The sequence below is a fragment of the Mobula birostris genome, chromosome 3 (assembly GCF_030028105.1).
Source record: "Mobula birostris isolate sMobBir1 chromosome 3, sMobBir1.hap1, whole genome shotgun sequence".
Taxonomy (NCBI): domain Eukaryota; kingdom Metazoa; phylum Chordata; class Chondrichthyes; order Myliobatiformes; family Myliobatidae; genus Mobula; species Mobula birostris.
Window position 1 is genome coordinate 190,912,081 of NC_092372.1, and position 20,824 is coordinate 190,932,904.

Consider the following 20,824-nt stretch of genomic DNA (forward strand, 5'->3'; position numbering starts at 1 on the left):
CTTTCCATCCACCAGCTTTCATATCAATTAGATCATTCTACATAATTTCAATATGATGCCACCGCCAGGCACATTTTCCATTTCACTCCTTGAAATCAGAAGGGACCGTATTGCAACCTTCATGTCCATATTAACGTTCACTCCACCCTTATAGCACCTTCCATGCATCATCAGATGCAACATCTGCAACATCATTGAATGACCCAGACATTCCTTCAAGATGAAGCATTTCTTCTAGTTTAGCAAAACTGCATTTCGTGCTTATGATGTGGTCTCCACTACATCAGTGAAAACAAACCCAACTTTGCAGAACACTTACATTCAGTCTGCACCAGTGATCCTGACAATCCAATTTCACATCATTTGAATTCTCCAACCATTCATCCTGATTTCTCTCTCTTAGGAAAGGAACAGCAGTTATAATGGGTGACTTCAATCTACATGTAGATTGGGTGAACCAAATTGGTAAAGGTGCTGAGGAAGAGGATTTCTTGGAATGTATGCGGGATGGTCTTTTGAACCAACATGTCGAAGAACCGACTAGGGAGCAGGCTATTCTGGACTGGGTTTTGAGCAATGAGGAAGGGTTAATTAGCAATCTTGTCATGAGAGGCCCCTTGGGTAAGAGTGACCATAATATGGTGGAATTCTTCAGTAAGATGGAGAGTGACATAGTTAATTCAGAAACAAAGGTTCTGAACTTAAAGAGGGGTAACTTTGAAGGTATGAGACGTGAATTAGCTAAGATAGACTGGCAAATGACACTTAAAGGATTGACGGTGGATATGCAATGGCAAGCATTTAAAGGTTGCATGGATGAACTGCAACAAATGTTCATCCCAGTTTGGCAAAAGAATAAATCAAGGAAGATAGTGCACCCGTGGCTGACAAGAGAAATTAGGGATAGTATCAATTCCAAAGAAGAAGCATACAAATTAGCCAGAGAAAGTGGCTCACCTGAGGACTGGGAGAAATTCAGAGTTCAGCAGAGGAGGACAAAGGGCTTAATTAGGAAGGGGAAAAAAGATTATGAGAGAAAACTGGCAGGCAACATAAAAACGGACTGTAAAAGCTTTTATAGATATGTAAAAAGGAAAAGACTGGTAAAAACAAATGTAGGTCCCCTGCAGACAGAAACAGGTGAATTGATTATGGGGAGCAAGGACATGGCAGACCAATTGAATAATTACTTTGGTTCTGTCTTCACTAAGGAGGACATAAATAAACTTCCAGAAATAGTAGGGGACAGAGGGTCCAGTGAGATGGAGGAACTGAGCGAAATACATGTTAGTAGGGAAGTGGTGTTAGGTAAATTGAAGGGATTGAAGGCAGATAAATCCCCAGGGCCAGATGGTCTGCATCCCAGGGTGCTTAAGGAAGTAGCCCAAGAAATAGTGGATGCATTAGTGATAATTTTTCAAAACTCGTTAGATTCTGGACTAGTTCCTGAGGATTGGAGGGTGGCTAATGTAACTCCACTTTTTAAAAAAGGAGGGAGAGAGAAACCGGGGGATTATAGACCGGTTAGCCTAACGTCGGTGGTGGGGAAACTGCTGGAGTCAGTTATCAAAGATGTGATAACAGCACATTTGGAAAGCGGTGAAATGATCGGACAAAGTCAGCATGGATTTGTGAAAGGAAAATCATGTCTGATGAATCTCATAGAATTTTTTGAGGATGTAACTAGTAGAGTGGATAGGGGAGAACCAGTGGATGTGGTATATTTGGATTTTCAGAAGGCTTTTGACAAGGTCCCACACAGGAGATTAGTGTGCAAACTTAAAGCACACGGTATTGGGGGTAAGGTATTGGTGTGGGTGGAGAGTTGGTTAGCAGACAGGAAGCAAAGAGTGGGAATAAACGGGACCTTTTCAGAATGGCAGGCGGTGACTAGTGGGGTACCGCAAGGCTCAGTTGCTTACAATATATAAGGGCCCAGTTGTTTACAATATATATTAATGACTTGGATGAGGGAATTAAATGCAGCATCTCCAAGTTTGCGGATGACACGAAGCTGGGTGGCAGTGTTAGCTGTGAGGAGGATGCTAAGAGGATGCAGGGTGACTTGGATAGGTTGGGTGAGTGGGCAAATTCATGGCAGATGCAATTTAATGTGGATAAATGTGAAGTTGTCCACTTTGGTGGCAAAAATAGGAAAACAGATTATTATCTGAATGGTGGCCGATTAGGAAAAGGGGAGGTGCAATGAGACCTGGGTGTCATTATACACCAGTCATTGAAAGTGGGCATGCAGGTACAGCAGGCGGTGAAAAAGGCGAATGGTATGCTGGCATTTATAGCGAGAGGATTTGAGTACAGTAGCAGGGAGGTACTACTGCAGTTGTACAAGGCCTTGGTGAGACCACACCTGGAGTATTGTGTGCAGTTTTGGTCCCCTAATCTGAGGAAAGACATCCTTGCCATAGAGGGAGTACAGAGAAGGTTCACCAGATTGATTCCTGGGATGGCAGGACTTTCATATGAAGAAAGACTGGATGAACTGGGCTTGTACTCGTTGGAATTTAGAAGATTGAGGGGGGATCTGATTGAAACGTATAAGATCCTAAAGGGATTGGACAGGCTAGATGCAGGAAGATTGTTCCCGATGTTGGGGAAGTCCAGAACGAGGGGTCACAGTTTGAGGATAGAGGTGAAGCCTTTTAGGACCGAGATTAGGAAAAACTTCTTCACACAGAGAGTGGTGAATCTGTGGAATTCTCTGCCATAGGGAACAGTTGAGGCCAGTTCATTGGCTATATTTAAGAGGGAGTTAGATATGGCCCTTGTGGCTACGGGGGTCAGGGGGTATGGAGGGAAGGTTCTGAGTTGGATGATCAGCCATGATCATAATAAATGGCGGTGCAGTCTCGAAGGGCCGAATGGCCTACTCCTGCACCTATTTTCTATGTTTCTATGTTAAGTCTTTTACACTGTCCCAGTGGAACCCAATGTAATCTTGAGGAAATATTTTGAGTTATAGTCAATTAAGTATGTTGCAACTCTGAAAATTCAATATTGAATAGAACATATTCAGATAACCAGACTTCTGAGCTTGGAATTGGACTTGTTTTTTTACTGTCCAGTTCTGATGAAATGTTATCCATATGCGTATACTATTAGCTTAGGTTTTATCTGTTCATAGACGATGCCAGACCTGCTGGGTATTTTCCACATTCTCTTTTATTTCATATTTCCAGCAACTACAGAGATTTCTGTCTCACAATTCTAATTTTTTTCACTGCTGTGTCTGCATTCATTTCTACATCTTATTCAGAAAGATCAATTACAATTAACAAGCCTCACTCTCTGCTTCATTCTTCCTTCATCCACAGTTACTAATCAGTCTCTCCCTTTCCTCCCTCCCTGCAACTTAAAACATGGTTCTGTTTTAATCTTGCTGAGTTGTGATGAAAGATTATCAATCTGAAATGTTAATTCTGGTTTTTTCTCTATATATTGGCCACTTGACCTGATGAACATTTTTTGCATATTTTCTTTCCAATAAAGGGAGAATTCCTTGATCTCATAATCATACACTGTTTTAGTGCTGTAATACGGAACTTTCAGATACGCAACATTCAGGAGCTGTAGAATTCTCTGAAATCTGGTAAGATGGTAATGTACTCAGACACGGTGGCTTCTACGGGGTCAACCAAGGATGTTATTGTCTTTTTTAAATGTATTTTTTGCTAGTGCAAGGCACTACTAGACATTAAGAACTTAAATTACTGCACTTGTACCCCATCAGTGAGTTGCTTGTCGGAGGACAAATTGAAGGAGTTGAATTTGGTATGAATCGTACTGCTACCTGCGTCAGACAGGTGTTGGACGAGTCCATGCGTGAAGGCAGTGTGCAATCTAGCAGCAATTGATCACCTTAGTCACTACTCTTGTGATCACAAGACCCTGTTGGACATTGTTAATGTGGAATGCTGCAAGTCCAATTCACTGACTTGTTGGCGGACAGCAGGGGAGCTGCGTGGCCTCAGTTGTGGTGGGGACTGGGCCTCAATCTGCAGTGTTGCCTGTGTACAGCCGCCCAGGAGAAAGGCACTGGAATTGGAACACTCCACTGGAGTGCTGGGTGCAGTGTGACATGACATCCAAGCTGGAGTTGGCACTGCTCCTCAGTGTTTGCTTGGCAGAAAGCAAGCTGATATCTTGGATGTGCTTGCTGCTGTCTTATATGTGCCTTGTGATGCGTATGACTGTTGGTGCTGTGTTTTGCACCTTGGCCCCAGAGTAAAGCTGTTTTACTTGGCTGTATTCATGTATGGTTGAGTAACAATTAAACTTGAAGTTCAAGTTATATTTGTCATTTAAAAAGCTGAAATTTAAAAAAACATTAAATTAAAGAAAGATATCGAATGAATTTTTCTTAAATCATTTTAATGGTCTCCAGGGAGGAAATCTGCTGTTCTCACCCAGCTTTTCCATATGTGGCTCCAGACCTGCAGTAATGTGGTTGACTTTTAAATTGTCCACTAAAGTAGAAAAAGAACAAAACCTGACAGACCACCTCCTGCTGACCTTAGAAGACATTTCAACAAGTACATAGAAAAGCTTTAGAGGGATATGGGTAAATGGGACTAACTTAAGTGGACAGCTTGATGGACAACGATCATTTGTGTCAAAGGGCCTGTTTCCATTCTGTATTACTCCCTGACTGAATAGGCATTTGGTTCTCCCCACAAATAGAAGGTGATCAGTGTTTAGATCGAGCGAGTTAATCTACAGATGCACCAAGCAACAACCTGACAGTTGTACTTACAACACCGTACAGATGTCATATGGTGGTGGCTGGGAACAGACCCAAGTGCAAGACACAGACACTGAAGAACTAGGGACAGGACTAGGATACAGGGTGAGGGCTGGGACATGGACACGAAAACTGGAAACCCGGAACAGGACTGGACAAGAGAGCTAGGAGCCTGGGCTTGGACTCCGAGCCAGAGACTGGACAAGGACCCAGAACCTGGGTCTTGCCTCTGGCTCGGACCCCAGAACTAGGCAAGGATGAGACTTGGCTGGCAGGCAGGATGAAGCTTGAGACTAGAGACTTGAGGCGAGGCTTGAGACCAGAGACGAGAGGCTTGAGGCTTGGGGTCTTGAAGCTTGGCTTGGGGCGAGGCTCGAGGCTTGGGGTCTTGAAGCTCCTCCTAGGCAGGGCGCGGATCTCCACCCGACGGAGGCAAGGGACGGGAAGGGACAGAACCAACTGTAGGGTAACAGCAAGATGGCCTGGCTTACCCGACGGAGGCAAGGGACAGAACCAACCGTAGGGTAATGGCAAGACGACCTGACTTACCCAGCGTAGGCGAGGTACAGGAAGGGAGCTAGGTACAGGGTGGCTCCAAGACAAAACTACAGGCAAGGTGAGGTGAGAGTTACTGGCAAGACAAGGCAGGACTTCAGGCGAGGAAGCAGAAAGCAGGGGAAGGGATACTAGGAGTAAGGACAAGAACAATCCAGCAGCCACGCCCTGGTCTCTGGAGGTATTTATGCAGCCAGCCCGAACGAGAATCAGCTGCCTCAGTTAGTGCTCAACAGGAACAGAAACAGGGCAGACAGGAAAACCTGGAGCAAGGGTTGATGGACCGGACTGTGAACCGGAATGCGGACTTCATGGATTGGACCATGACAACAGATGCATCAAGCAACAGCCTGACAGTTATACTTACAACACCGTACCTTGCTGCCAGTGTGCTATATCCATCCATTACAATTTCCAGGTCTACTGTGGCCACCTAACAGGATAGATTTACCAGAGGGTATGTTACTGTTCCATAGAAATAAGATGGAATAGCCCAGGAGTCATCAACATTGACTTCAGATTCCATAAAGTTTTATGGCATCAGGTCAAACACAGGAACAAAATCCTTTTCATTATTGCCAACTATATCCTCCTTAAGCTGATGAATCACTATTCTTCTATTTTGAGCAACCCTTGGAAGAAGCTCTTAAAGAATCAAGGAACAGAATTTACTCTGGGTGAGAGGTATTTCTATGTACATGGCCGAGAATGGCTTGTCTTCAGGTTGTCTGAGTCCTGAATGATATAGATCTCAAGCAAGATCTTCAGCAGGTAGTGAGTGAACATAAACGGAACTGACCTCATCCTCAACAATTTACTCATGTACAGTAGATATATTTGTCTATAATCAAAGTGACCACAGAACAGTCCTCGTGGAGAAAAATACATTTCCACAACTGGAGACACACCATTGAGATGTGAGCCCGTACAATCATACAAAATAGACTGCAAACAGACCTGGAAGCTCAGTACTCAGCATCTGAGAGACACTGCGGACCACCCGCGGAAATGCACACACCACAGTCTGTATCCTCACGGCCTGGCAAATCCGATACTCTACCATTATAAATCTTGATTTAAGTTTATTTATCAATTGCAATCAAAACATTCAGTTAACAACCAACACAGTAGAGGGTGTGCTGGGGACAGCCTACAGGTGTCATCACACATTCCAGTGCCAACATGGCATGCTCATAATGCTTGGCAGAACAACACAGAACACAACGAGCAACAAAACAACAACAGCAAAAGAAGCCCCATTCTTCCCTTCCACTTATACACATGAATAGTTCTCTCACTGCAAGACAGTCTGTCTCCTTCAGCCCCCAGCCTCCAGTGGAATAGGATTTGGACTTGCATTTGACTCTGATATGCAGACATTGGGCCTTTGGCTACCCAGTGGGCATGCAGAGATCCTTAGACCCAGGGTCCCCGCCGGCGGGCCTCAACATCTGGACTTCTGATTCAACTTATGCCTTGATCCTCAGCATTGATCACAGAACTCACAAATTACTGAACACCAGGTATCGAATTCTGGACTTGCCAATGATGAACACTAGGTCAAGGGATCACTCCTGGCTCAGAGAGGAGTGTTGAAGGACATTGCCAGTGGTATCTAAAACTATCAGTCTGGTGAAGCTACATGTCAGGATCATGCATGTGTGAAGCAGCATAAGCACTTTTAAACAGGCAGAGGTAGGGAAACCCAGGACTAATGGATCAGATCAAAACTGCGCAGTGCTGCCATGTCTAGCCATGAATGATCATGAACAATTCATCAACATACGAGAGAGGAGGTTCCAAGAACATTCCCATCCTTAATGAAACCAGGGGCCAATATACCAGTGCCAAGGTTGAGGCTGAAGCATTTACAACCTTGTTCCGCTAGAAGTGCCTTTCTGATGGTCCATCTTGGTTTCCTCCAGAAATCTCCAATATCACAGAAGCCAGTTTTCAGTTAGTTTGATTCATTCCACATGATATCAAGATGTAGTTGAAAACACTAAAAACAGTAAAGGCTACTGAACCAGACAAAACCCCAGCTGTAGTACGGAAGATCCACATTCCAGAAATAGCTTCACCTCTAGCCAAGTTGCTCCTCTAATTCCAACACTGGCATCTAGTTAAATGTGGAAAATTGCCCAGGTAAATTCCATTCACAAAAAAAAACAGAATAAGTATAATCCACCTGTGTCGTTATCAACCAATTCATCTACTCTCAGTCACTGGGTAACTAACGGAAGGTGTTGCTAATGGTATCAAGTGGCACTCTAGACCGATGCCCTGTTTGGAGTATTGGTAGAACTATTTTTTTCTGGACATCCTCATTGACTTGGTCCAAACAGGGATCAACAATCTAAACATAAGCAAGAGAAAATCTGCAGATGCTGGAAATCCGAGCAACACACACAAATGCTGGAGGAACTCAGCAGACCAGGCAGCATCTATGGAAAAAAGTGGTTGATGTTTTGGGTTGAAACCTTCCTAAAACAATCTAAAGTCTGAACTATGATAAGAATGCTATCAAGACTACACTCAACTGAGTATAGTTTAAGGAACCCTGATAGAACTGGTATCAATGGGCTCCATTGGGCACCCCAGTAATTAGAGTCATCTCTACAAAAAGGAAAGTAGTTGTGATTGTTTGAAGTCATTGATCTCAGCCCCAGGGCATCATGACTAGAGTTTCTCAGGACAATGTTCTTTGCCCAATCATCGTCAGTTAGTTCATCACTGACCTTCAAGAGATCAGAAGTGGGATGACTGTGCAGATGATGCACAATCTTCAGTTTCAGTCACAGCTCTTCAGCAAATGAACCAGGCCATGACTGCGTGCAATAAGACTCAGACAACGCTTTATTGTGGGCTGATTAGCAGAGATGAAGGTAAGCCAGAATGGGCCAACAGAACACAGCAGTAAGAACCTGGCTGACACTATATTTGGGATTTGATCATATCATTAAGAAATTTAATTTATTTTCACCCTCTGCTGTTAGGTGGCAATTACATTTGTGTCACAAAGTGCCAGGTGATGATAGGTTGCAACAGAAGAGTCTAAACATTTGCTTTTAATACTCCAATGGCATTACGATAGCTGGGTATAGCATTGACATTGTGGTCTAAGTTTACCTTACCAAGGCAGGTTGTGGATTTTAAATGCAGTTAATAACCTGAGATTTGAAAAAAAATCTAACCTTAATAATAATAATCACAAGAACCATCAGTTTGTTGTAAAAGCCGACTGGACAGGAGGTATCCCATTCTTGCCCAGTCTGGCCCATATGTTCCTCCAGACCTGCATCATATGGTTGCCTCTAAAATCACTTAATTATACCACATTCTATCACCTACAGACTCACTTCCAAGGATTCTCTACAACTCATGTTCTCAGTATTATTTTTGTTTTCACAGATTGTCTTCTTTTGCACACTGGCTGTTTGTCTGTCTTTGTTTATAGGTGTTTTCTCGTAAAAGTCTTTTGTATTTCTACTTTCTTGTAAATACCTGCAAGAAAATGAATCTTAAGGTAGTATATGTGGTAACATACTGTATACATACAGTACTGTGTAAAAGTCTAAGGCACATACAGCATAAATAGCTAGGGTGACTAAGACTTTTGCACCGTACTGTATTTGTAAACGTGGAGCAGAGAGTGAGTTTGTAAATCTGGCAGGAGCAAAGGATGTTGGGAATAGTGAGGATGGAGCACTGCTGGAGGGGTGTGGGACAGGTGGCAGAGAAGGAGTGCCAAGAGCCGGTGGGGGTGGGGGGTGGAGGGGAATGGTTGGTGGCATGCGTGCAGACACACACACCCCTGAGACACCAGGCAAGGTCCTTTGATTCCAAAATATTGGTTTATTGATCATTACAGAATATCTCTCTGGTGGTTCCTGCTCCCTCCCCTCTCTGTTTCTCCTTTCCCAACCATGATTCCCCTCTCCCTGACCCCTTCCCACTCTCAGTCTACATAGAGACCCATATCAGAATCAGTTTTATCATCTCTCATGTATGTCACGAAATTAGTGTAAGGGGTTTCTTCTTTTATGTTACTGCTAAGGTTAATGAAAATGGCTTCTTTGTTATGTTAGAATAAAATAGCTTCTTTGTTATGTTAACTGCTGAGAAAGTGCTTCTCTTTCGCAGCTTGTTTGGGTTATATTATTGATGAGAGAGTGAATGAACCAATTAGGATAGATGTTATTCTTTCTTGTGTGTCTGTAAGCTATTGATTTTCGCGGGCTTTGAGGCAGAAGGCGGATGGGAGCAGAGAGAGGAGACGCAATGCTGTGAGCTGGGTGGTGGGACCGACCCTGAGCGGGAGTCCGAGGCCCAGGGTCTTTGGCGAGGAGAGGAGACGAAGACAGACTCGTGCGGAGCTTCTGCTCGACCGCCGTGGTTGGTCCCAGGAGATAGGTCGAGGGAGTCGGAGGGGATTGAAGGGTGGAAAGAAGACTCTGTTAATTGAGCTCCAACTGTTGTGCACGAAGTGGTTGAACGTTGATAAGCTTGGCGCCTTTTATTTTCCTTTTATATTTTATCTCTATTAATTACATAGTTCCAGTAAGATCTGTAAGGTGTAATCATTTATTCGTATATGGTGTACTGTCTGTTATTTGACGGGGTGGGGTACATCACACAGCATCCACACAAACTTGATTACCCAGTTTGGTGGGGCTGAAGGCTGCTCCCCCTAGACGAAAGCGAGCTGACCGAGCCTGAGGCTTACCAGGCAGCAGTGCAGTACAATACATAAAATTACTACAGTACTGTGCAAAAGTCCAAGGCACCCTAGCTATATATATATATATAAATATATATATATATATATGTTCCCAGGCTTTAGGACAGTACTTAGTGTACTTTGATAATATATTTATTTGAACTTTGAACATTCAGAGGAAGAATAAAACAGAACAGATTACAAGTCCACTAGTACGGTGGATATACCTTTATCTGAAGGACTGCAGCAGTTCATGAAAGTGGTTCAGTACAAACTTCTCAAGGGCAATTAGCAGTGGCCAATAAAGACTAAGCTTGTCAACAACTTTCACCTCATTTATAATGAATTAACAAAAAGGTCCTCATTATTTTTGCTCATCTATAAGGGATTCCATAGTTGCAGTGTTTTATGTCTTTGCTGCAAAGGAGGATGGGAATCTGATCCCAATGACATTGGATTTAAACTATAGCATTAACAATTTGTTCCTAATCAATTTTTGGTTTAGAAATGTTGTTTCATGAAATCCAGATTATTGGAATGAAGGAAAATATTGTGTAGTTGAACAAAAGCAATTTTGAAGCAGAATTTTATCTATTCAGAACCCCACTATAAAATTTCAGCTGGGTTGTATTGCAGTAATGCATTCTTAAAGACTTCCCTAACAAGACAGTAACTAAGAATGTCTGTCTCAAAATTTCTTAGACACATTATGTGCATATGCATGGCATAGATCCAAAAATATTTTTATATGGCGTGCATATGCAGGAGGATGCTTAAGAATTTATGGGAGAACTTTCAATTTAGTCTCTGAAGACTGACAGATATTCCTGTCTGTGTTGATGCTAATAAGGTGTTTAAAGTAGATAGAGTAGTTTTTGTTTGTGGCATTAGTTGCAATGTGCTACCAGAAAACTTCTTTCATGAAAGCAGTATAAAAGAATTAGCAGGAATTGGAAAAAGTGCTATTTAAATATATGCTTTAGCTAAATGGAAGCTATTTCTGAAGGGTACAAGCACTGGTATATGGATGCAGTCAGAAGTATTTTCCTCCTATTTGCTACAGTTGGCGTTTAGCCATCAATGAAGAAAAAGCATAATATTTCTGTGAAAACATGATATCTTCTCAGTCTAATTCTTTAATAGGTTAAATTACAATCATTGTCCTAAGAGGGTAATGTGCTATTTTTGTTGTCACTCAGTCACTAACACTGTGTGTTAAAAGCTTCATGCTGGCACCCTTTTTACAGGGATTTAAAAAAAATAGTTTTGGTGCTCTCCTCAGTTTGAAATTCAAACAGAACTGGTGTTTCTAAACCAGAACCTTCTTTGCCAATAGTCTCCCAATGCACAAGCTAATAAATCATGTATACTGATATACAATACTTCCTTTCTATGTATGATGAAAGAACAGAATTTAATACAGTATTTCAGGAAATTAATTGTTTCACTTTGCATTACTTCAAAGGCCAGGGCAATAGTGAACTGCAACCTGGTTTGACAGATATCTGAAGATAGAAAAAAATAATTTCTCCTGCAACAGAAAAAAGGGAAAATAAGAAAACCTAGGAATGGAAGAATTAAGTTAATTATCTTTTTTTTAATCAAGTGATTTGCTGTAATGAGAACTATCAGAGAAGCGTGTACTGGAAAAATCTTTTAATCCACATAAGAAAGGAAATTGGGCTTTAATTTAACAACAAATCAGAAAGATTGTAGTTGTGCCAGAACAGTACTCTCTCAGCACTAACCGACAATGTCAATCTAGAATTTGTACTCAGTCTCTGGAGGGAGATTTGAAACTATTACCTTTAGAGGGTAGGGTATAGCCAACTGAACTACAGTTAGTAAACATTTGAGAACTTCGACAAAAATTTGTGATAAAAGGTTGAAGTAACACAAGAACATAAGAAATAGGAGCAGGAGTAGGCCATATGACCTGACAAGCCTGCTCCATTATTCAATAAGATCATGGCTGATCTGGCCATGGACTCATCTCCACTTACCTGCCTTTTCCCCATAACCCTTAATTCCCCTAATATGCAAAAATATATCCAACCTTGTCTTAAATATATTTACTGAAGTAGCCTGCACTGCTTCATTGGGCAGAGAATTCCACAGATTTTCCACTCTCTAGGAAAAGCAGTTCCTCTTCATCTCTGTCCTAAAACTGCTCCCCTGAATCCTGAGGCTATGCACCCTAGTTCTAGTCTCACCTACCAGTGGAAACAACTTTCCTGATTCTATCTTATCTAACCCTTTCATAACTTTACATGTTTCCATAAGATCTCCTCTCATCCTTCTGAGTTCCAGTGAGTACAATCCTAGGCCACTCAATCTCTCCTCATAGTCTAATCCCGTCATCTCTGGAATCAACCTAGTGAACCTCCTTTGCACCACCTCCAGAGCCAGTATATCCTTCTTCAAGTAAGGAGACCGCAACTGCACACAGTACTCCAGGTGCAGCTTCACTAGCACCCGTACAGTTAGATTTAGATTTAGATTATGAAGGCAAGCAGTCCTCTTTTATTCCCATTTAGTAATGCATGCATTAAGAAATGATACAATATTTCCTCTGGTGTGATATCACAAAACACAGGACAGACCAAGACTGAAAAAAACTAACAAAACCACATAATTATAACATATAGTTACAACAGTGCGACAATACCATAACTTGATGAAGAACAGTCCATGGCACAGTAAAAAGTTCAAAGTCTCTCAAATGTCCCACATCTCATGCTGACGGAAGAAAAACTCTCTCTGCCATGCCCGACCACAGTCCGACTCTGAGTCATCTGAAAACTTCGAGTCTCCGATCAGCTGTCCGACACCGAGTATCAAGCACCATCTCTATCTGAACGATTCGCCCTCAATCTCGGTCGCCAACAGCAAGCAAAGCCGGGGATTTTGAGGCCTTCCCTCCGGAAGATTCTCGATCGTGCAGTAACAACAGCAGCGAACCTGTGTTTCAGAAATTTCTCCAGATGTTCCTCTGTGCTTTCACGTCTGTCTCCATCAAATCAGAATTGTCCACGGCCCCTATTTAATGGATACAATATCATTTTCATCGGAGAGCTGCGCACACACTGCGCGCTGCTATCCCTTCCTCCCGCCCGATATCGTATCTATCAGAACCAAGACAAACATGATATGCCAAAATCACCAACATGTAATCAGATTCCAAACCATAAATTACCCTTTGAGCAACAGTTGCAGCATAACCTTCCTGCTCTTAAATTCAATCCCTCTATCAATGAAGGCCAACATGCCATTTGCCTTCTTGATAGCCTGCTGCACCTGAAAACCAACCTTTTGTGATTCATGCACAAGCACTCCCAAGTCCCTCTACACAGCAGCATGATGATATTTTTTTACCATTTAAGTAATAATCTCTTTCATTTTTCTTTCCAAAGTGGATGACGTCGCACTTACCAACATTGTACTCTACCTGTCAGACCTTTGCCCACTCACATAACCTATCTATATCTCTCTGCAGACTCTCTGTATCTTGCCAATGTATTTTTAATTCCCATAATAGTAAAGCTAAGACTCAAATTTTCAAAAACATTTAAGTACGAGTAATAGAGATGTATTCTAGGTCATTAATGTACTGCATGAACAACATTAGAGGATAGATGCCTCAAGCAAACTTGAAAATCTGCAAAGTAGCTGCTATCTCCTTAGTGGTTTTTGGAATAAATAATTTGTAACAGTGATGTGTTATCAACTTTAAGATGAATTGGATGAATATGTAGATAGCAAGTAGGCTATGGGAATTGATTATCCAAAAACAAAATACAACAGATGCTATAAATTTGAAATTAAACCAGAAAATGCAAGGCGTAGTTGATGAGTCTGGCAGTATCTGAAGGCAAAATGACAATTGCAGGCTAATAATCCTTCACCAATAAAACAATGAAGTATTAGCACTGGAGAGGTGAAGGGAGATTCATGAAGATGCTTTCAGGGATGGAGTATTGTAGTCTTGTGGGTTTATAGTTATTGACTAGGTTGGGATCATTTTCTATGGAAAGGAGACTAAGGGGAAATTTAACTATGAGCTATCAAGATAAGATAAGCAGAAAGGACCAACTTCTCTTTGCAGGTAAGTCAGTAATGAGGTATAAGTTTCATGTTAGAAGGTTTAGAAAGGAATTACAAAATATGAGGGGTGATTGATAAGTTTGTGGCCTAAGGCAGAAGGAGTCAACTTTAGAAAACCTAGCACGTTTATTTTTTCAACATAGTCCCCTCCTACATGTACACACTTAGTCCAGCGGTCGTGAAGCATATGGATCCCTTCTTTGTAGAAGTCCACAGCAGGGGTGATTGATAAGTTCGTGGTCTAAGGTAGAAGGAGATGAGTTATTAACTTCAAACTTTCTACATTATCACTCAAAGAGTTGAACTGCATGTGCATGTAATGAGAGTGTCTTGGACCTACCTCCAGGTGGGCCACTGCAGGAGTGATTGATAAGTTCGTGACCTAAGGTAGAAGGAGATGAGTTATACAGCTCCACAACTGCTGGACTAAGTGTGTAAATGTAGGAAAAATAAATGTGCTAGGTTTTCTAAAAACACACATCAAAGTTGCTGGTGAACGCAGCAGGCCAGGCAGCATCTCTAGGAGGAGGTACAGTCGACATTTCAGGCTGAGACCCTTCGGACTGAAACGTCGACTGTACCTCCTCCTAGAGATGCTGCCTGGCCTGCTGCATTCACCAGCAACTTTGATGTGTGTTGCTTGAATTTCCAGCATCTGCAGAATTCCTCATGTTTAGGTTTTCTAAAATTGACTCCCTCTACATTAGGCCACGAACTTATCAATCACCCCTCGTAATCTTTTGCCTGAAAAGATGCTGGAGGTAGAAGTCACCTCCATATTTATAAAGTATCTGGATTAAGATCCAGAGACGTTAGAGCTGGAAAGTGGAGTTAAGGTAAAGTTTGTTTTTGGTTGTTATCAACACAATGGACTGAACGGTTTCCTTCAGTAAGGTAAAGTTCTTTAATTCAATTTGCAGATAGAAATGTTAAGTTCTATGAGTAACTATTTATGATAAATATGATACTGTACTTTGTGTTAAAATTGGGATTCACCTAATTTTTGTTTTACTACACGATCATTAGGTTTAGCAATAATGCTGATTTAACACCCTTGTAAAGCTTGTGAAATTGGTTTAAAGGGCAATTGATGAATGATGATGGTGATTTACACCCAGGGTTGTGCACTACAGCTTGATCTGTACAGTTCCTAGTCGAAGCACACTAGGTTGAACACTGCTTTGAAAATTTAAGAAGCCCTCAGTTCTTAAAAGCACCCTCCTCATGGCAGCTAAACATCAGCAACAGACACAATAGATGCCTTAGAGGATTGGCTACCAGGGAAAGGAAGTGAGGTGCAAAATTTATTGGTGTAGATCTCAAGAGGGAAGTCCTGTAGGAAACCTCTGGGGTTCTCATAAAAATGAGGTAACTACAGATGCATCTGCCAAGTTTAAGAATCCCAGTTCAACAGAGCAAAGCACAGATAAATTTCATGCTCTCACAAAATAAGCCAGCATGGCCTTTAGATCATGTTATCAGTTTTATAAATTTGTTTCACTAACTAGTTTAATGAGTTATTTATGATAACCAATACAAGTAAACCTATAAAACAGGAAGGGAAGGATTATTAAGTCTCACCTGTGCAGCACACCCGATTATTGATGTGCTGTGTTGGTCTTACTGTCAGAGGATGAAAGCAGTCTCTTGGTTTGCTTTGAATACTAAGTTTCTGTAGTCTGTTATGAGAAGAATGCCCTGCATCCAATGCAGACAATAGTTCCCTTCTCAGCTTAGGTGAAAGGTGAGGCAACAGATGCCAAGTCAAGAGTACTGGAGAAGAAGACAGTAAGTTGGGGGTGAGATGATGGTGGTGGGAACATCTGCTTCCACATCCACCCCCACCCCCACCCCCACTTTCTACCTGTTGCTTTTTTATTCTGAACTCTTTAACCTGGTGCTCTGCAGGTTCTCTCTCAAGACTAAGACAACTGCGCTGTCCCAAAGAGTGCTACAAGGGGTCATTCTTATCCTCGGCCATTAGGTTCTATAATGTCAACCTATAGCTGGAGAAGTGATGACCCCTCCTGTCTGTATTAACTTATTTTTTATTCTTTTGACTTCTCTTCTGATATTTATATCTGTGCACTGGTAATTTCCTTTGTGATCATTAAAGTATCTATCTATCTCTTAGCGTCCAGTACATTTGCTGCTTTTCTTTAGAGATCAATAGTTGTTTTCTGTTTGCAACATCAAGTAGCACATGATGAAAAACCCACATCTGCTTGGCTTGTACTGCAAGTAGCTCCTGAACAAATTCAAGCAATGGAATCTCATCTTTAGAAGAGAACACTGGTGCTTCCCACTGCTATGCTTATCAGTTGCGCTCTTTGTATCTGTACTCAGCTGGTATAATTGGAAAGCACTCTGTTGTGAGAAACCATGGGAACAGTGGGTAGTCCCTGCTCCCCAAGGGGACTTAAAGTGACTAGGGCACTTAAATGGTTATTCAGTGACAAGCACAAAATGTGTCTGAACACAATAGTCCTCATGAAGAAGGAGTCACATTCTCATAGTGACCATCATTAAGGAAGTGGGAGCCTTTCAAGTTCATGAAATCTGGGTTATTTGGGGATTCCCTTGTGAGTGCAATCAATGGCTGCCTGTGATCTCAATTATCCTCATTGAGACCAAGGTAACTGAAATCATTCAAGTGCAAGTGCAGAGCCTTGTCAGCTTCTTTGATGCTGTGGTGAATATTAAATTGGGAGACACTGGAGTAACCAGCCACGGACATTTGGAATGAACCTTCAATCAAGGTGGGCTTGACTTCCATGAAGAGGGCAGTTCTGGCCCCAGATCTGCCTAAAACATATCTCAATGAACCTGAATACATCTGATGTCCAGAAAGGGTGTGGTGGATCAGGAGTAGGCTTTTCACTGGGCTATTCCCTTCATAAGGCCCCTGACTCATCCTGAGCATCCGTCCACAGCTTTAACAACACCTCCAACAAAGGTGTGCTATCTGCTGTGCCATTATTGAGATACTCTGTGCATGAGAAAGCACTCCCTGTTTCTTTTAGACGGCTTGGAAGGTGTGGGTTTAGGAAAGTGTGTTAGCAATCTACAGTGTGTTGTGAAGCTGTCCAGTCAGCTCACCCAATACCAGCAGTGCCCCTCTGCAAGAGGAGGCAAGAAACTAGCTGGTATGATGTGTTCCTGCTGTTCTGAGACTGTTGCACAATGGTCATAGGTTGCACTATTGAGCTCCGATTTATGTTAGAAAGGTAATAGGCATTGTGAAAACTAAACATCTTTACATCCGTATCTGATGCTAGGATAAAGTCAAATATACTAGTGTGAATAACATCCAGAAATACTCAGTGCAATATCCCCACAATACCTTTTCATCCAGTAATGATTTGCTAAGATTAACTATTCTAGGGAAATCTGATTTTTGTCTGAGTAGCATTGATAACATTTACTAGCTGACCTGATCCTAGTCTGCTGCCCCAAACAACAGGAAAATTCCCTATTATTATTTAAAACTGATAAATGTGTTCAAAGGTTCTATTTAATGTCAGAGAAATGTATACGATATACATCCTGAAATGCTTTTTCTTCGCAAACATCCACGAAAACAGAGAAGTGCCCCTAAGAACGAACAACAGATAAACATAAAAACCCCAAAGTCCCACCCCCCCACCCAGCTCCCCTTCCTGTCGCGTGTAACAATCCTCCCTCACCCCACCGGCAAAAAAAAAGCAAGCATTGGTACCGCCACTGAGCACTCAGTGTGAGCAAAGCAGTAGCAAAGACACAGGCTTACAGTTCCCCCAAGGTCTTCGCATTTCATCCGGCATACGACATACCGCAGATTCTCTCTCTCCCTAATAAGGGAGAAAAAGGTGTCTCCGTTTTTCACCAGTGAGCGGGGAGACATAACAACCAACTCACTGGTTTATGATGTGTTGTAGTTTTATTGTTATAATGCTATAATAGATAATATAATACAAATTTCTATGCACATTTTGGGTTCATCTGTTATTTCATATATTCTCATAGAAGAATATGATTTGACCAACATTTGTAATCCTTTTGAATTACTATTGAACATAAACAAATGTAAATCTATTTCTGCAATAGTATCCTTGATACCATTTCAGAAATCAACACTCTCTGGTGTATTGCTTTCTATATTAATGGACATCTTAATTAGTAATAAAAGTTTTGGGAAAAACTGGGAAAACTGGCACTTAATGATAGTTTTATTGCTTTCTTCTGCTGAAATGGACTAGGTTGTCCTGGACTCACCATTTGTGATCCCTGCCCACCCACACTTACTTTTTCCAGATGTGGAGGACTAGGAAAACTGATCCCCAAACACTCTAATGACTTCCCTTTAGGCTGAGCTGGCTCTGAACACCAAATAGGCTAAAAATTCTGCTTCTTAAAGTTAAATTGAAACACAAACAAATAACTTTTAACATTAAGTTAAAGTAAAACCTTGCTCCACGTAGTCAGTGACTCCATTTAGATCATATGTCTGGCATAAATCTGTTGATTGGATTCAAGATACAAGGTTCAAGATTGTTTAATGTCATTTCCAGTATACGAGTATAAAGAAGACGACATAATTGCTACTCAGGATCCTATACAGTACAAAAAAACGGAATCAGATAAAGAACACAATAATAAAAATATACAATAAATATAAATACATAAGATAGCTTATATGCATAGATTTACTGTCATCCATAAAGTGACGCTAGGTACAGGAATGTATGTACATAAGGTGACTCTGACAGGAAATTATAAAATAGAGGTCATGGGAGTGTGGAGGGGTGGGTTAGTGGGATCAGGTGTTGACCAACTTTACTGCTCGGGGGACGTAACTGCTTTCTTCAAGGTGTTATTGGGCCCTTCCCAGCACCTTTCTGTATACATCTGTCTCTGGCTATCCATCCTATAGGGTGATGATGGTTCCTTTCAGTCAGTTAGTGGGGTTGACCCCACTCCTCAGAAAGGAACAGCGTGTGCGTGAATGGATTTTAGGTGAGTAGTGGGTTGCACAGGTCCAGACCCACCCTCTTGACATCCCCTCCCGGATCCAGCCTTGCTCTCCGCCACAGTGTAGTTTCCATACTAATCAGTGATGCAGCATATTAGGATGCACCATTGCACATTTGTAGGAGGGTGTGAGTAGATGTGCATAGTTGAGCTCTCTTCAACCTCCTCAGAAAGTAGAGGCCTTCCTGATTGTGAGCTTTCCGGATTGTGTAGGTTGTGTTCTGCAACCATGAGAGGTTGTGCAAAATATGCACTTCAGAGAGTTTGAAAGTTTTACATCCAACCTGATGGCGGGATGTAAAGTACAGTACAACCAGACCTTCACAGCTTCACCACTGGGCAACAGGGAATCTGTCAACAGGATAGACAGTCAGATGCACTGAAGTATGAAATGTGCTAATGCCCTTACAAACTGCTGGCAATCAGTCAGCACGCTTCAGACCAATACGTGCACACGTATTATAGTTGGCAAAAATGTTTCAGTATTGATTTACAACCAAAGTTTTAAACCTGATCTTGAAAGTTTAAAAACGCCATAAGCATAATTTTGTTTCCATTAAAACTTCACATTTTGTAAAGCTAGCCAAAAGAACCATATTCTTGTGTTTTTGATGTCAGATGTGGCATTTTCTGTTAATAAATCAAGGCAGTAGTATTATAAGTAACAAACCACAGCAATCAATTTTGGGTTTCCACTGCAAATGCCTAGAAAAGGAAAGTGTGCAGTGACTAAATATAAAAGGTTTCTTTTACTCTGTTTACAACTGTTTCAGTTACCACAGACAGAAACATATTTTGTTCTGAAATATAAACATGTAATCATATGTAATGGAAATCCGAAATATAATTTCCACTTTATGCTGACCAAGCTATTTATTAGGTTAGCCATTCCAAATTCTGTTCTACTAATTGGAAGGTATTTATTATCATTGTTTGAAGTTGAAATTAATATGTTTGTTTTCGTACTTAGTCCAATAAGTTAATTTTAGATTAATTACCAGCAGGCAGCTCAATAAAACTACTACAGTCTGGTATTCTGGTAATTTGGCTCTAGAGCAGTCGTCCTCTCTCCACAGAGTATGTGTCTGTGTGCTATCCTCGGGTCTTTTTTAAAAGTAATTACTTTCAATAGGTGGATTAAACCAATTTATGGCTCATACACTGAAAGAAACACAATAGGTACAGAGTGGTCCTTCTTGGTAACGGGGAAAAAAAGAAGCTTAATTATAAACATGCTTCAATCTAATGAGCTGGACATGTTTAAGGTGCCAGCCATCACTTTCCTATGCAAAGAAGGTAGTGAGAAGACATTGGGCATGGGGTGGCTAGGTTTTTTTACACAGAGAATGGTTGAAATCCAAGACTTGTTGCCAGAGGAGGTGGTGAGATCGGATAGAATTACTACATTTAAGAACCGTTTAGACACCCTTGAATAGGCAGGGCGTAGAAAGATACGACGTAATGTGGGCAAAAGGAATGAGCATATGGTTGGCATGGATGCTGTGGGCCTAAGAGCCATTTCTGTGCTGTACAATGCTATGACTCACTCTGTGATTTATAGAATCGGAATGTAATTGATAATAAAATGCAATGAACTTTTTCTTTTACTTCTAGCACAACTTGCCAGATTTAAGCCAAATCCAACTCCAATAACACTTTTTCCAGAAGTTTAATAT

At 41.4% G+C, this 20,824-nt stretch overlaps 1 protein-coding gene across 4 annotated transcripts in view; it reads right to left on the reverse strand.

Annotated features, from left to right (window-relative positions):
* Window positions 1–12,547: 12,547 nt before the first annotated feature.
* The window catches only part of odad2 (outer dynein arm docking complex subunit 2), a 277,618-nt gene continuing 269,341 nt past the window's right edge, over window positions 12,548–20,824 (reverse strand). Inside the window, exons 21-23 of one of the 4 annotated variants that reach the window (XR_011885489.1) lie at window positions 18,585–18,635; window positions 15,720–15,911; window positions 12,548–13,073 (exon numbers count right to left, since the gene is read on the reverse strand). The gene's annotated coding sequence lies outside the window, so the exon portion shown is untranslated. The other 3 variants (XR_011885488.1, XM_072253885.1, XM_072253886.1) reach the window with 3 other exon arrangements.